Source organism: Nicotiana attenuata, chromosome 3, assembly GCF_001879085.1.
Source record: "Nicotiana attenuata strain UT chromosome 3, NIATTr2, whole genome shotgun sequence".
NCBI classification, from domain to species: Eukaryota; Viridiplantae; Streptophyta; class Magnoliopsida; order Solanales; family Solanaceae; genus Nicotiana; species Nicotiana attenuata.
This window is the reverse complement of record NC_031991.1, coordinates 72462484-72463689: the sequence shown is the minus strand read 5'-3', so window position 1 is coordinate 72463689 and position 1206 is coordinate 72462484.

Here is a 1206-nt window from a genome sequence, read left to right as displayed (position 1 = left end):
CCAGTTTTCATGGTCCAAGTAACATGAACAATAGTAGAGACAAAATCAGCATTAACATGAAAATGTAAGATCAAGGACCTGATTACCTATTTTTAAAATTTGGTATCAATGAAATGGTGATTCAACTTATAAGCTCACACTCTTGACTTTACTTTTAATGGCAAGTAGATGGACAAACTACATTAATTAACAAGTTTAAAGCTAAAACATGAATAACTGGATATTTTTTTATGTTTTTGCAGATCTTTAAAACTCTAGAGTCTAGGTGACAGGATTTTAACACTAAACAGGAATTATCAACGTCCGCATGAATAAAAACTAACACAAGCTACCTATCCGAATTACTAAACTGGAACAAACAAATAGAACCCTGCTAAAGTTCATAGTCCATAATTAATACAATAAGGTCTTAGCTAAATCATGAAACTACTTGAGATACAACAAATCAACAAATCATTCAAAGGAAAAGAAAATACAACAGAACAATCACTGCAACATTTTTATTCCACTTCTAACTGGAGAGCTACATCAGGACAAATTCAGGATGTGTACCTGGAAATTAGCACAAAATGAAGTGAAGTTGAAGTCAGCTAGGCAGCAACAAACAAACAGCAGTCAATAACAACTAGAGATTAATTTCCAGCCCAGGAAGTGGTATCAAAACAGCCAGGAAATAGTTTCGAATGAACAACAACAGTAAACACCCAAAACCAAGCTTGAATGACCCCAAATTGAGCTTGAAATAACCTCAGGGACCTCTAAAACTTCAACTACTGAAATTTTCAGGATCTTCAATGCTTAGAAACCTAAGATCTAAAACTCTAAATGCTCAAAACTCTCAGACTTTTGCAGAACTTTTGTTGATTTTCAGTTTCCCTCTCAAACTTTCAAATTTTAAGATTTTCTTTTTTTTTTTGGTTTTTGGACTGGAATTTCGAATTTTCAGATTCTATAGTTTTCTAACTTTGAATTTTGAATTTCAGATCTCTCCCCTTCTAAACTTCTAAAACTTGCATTGCAAGGCAAGGGTCCTGCCCTTTTTATAGACAAAAACTAGGGCAACTTTCAGATTTCTTTTTACACCCTTAGTCCCTTATTTAATTTCAGTTTTTAGCTACTTAGTCCTTCAATTCATGACTTATTGCCCAAGTTATTCTATCCAATTCCTGAAATTTTAATTAGAACCCCCATCTAGAAGGTTCTAGG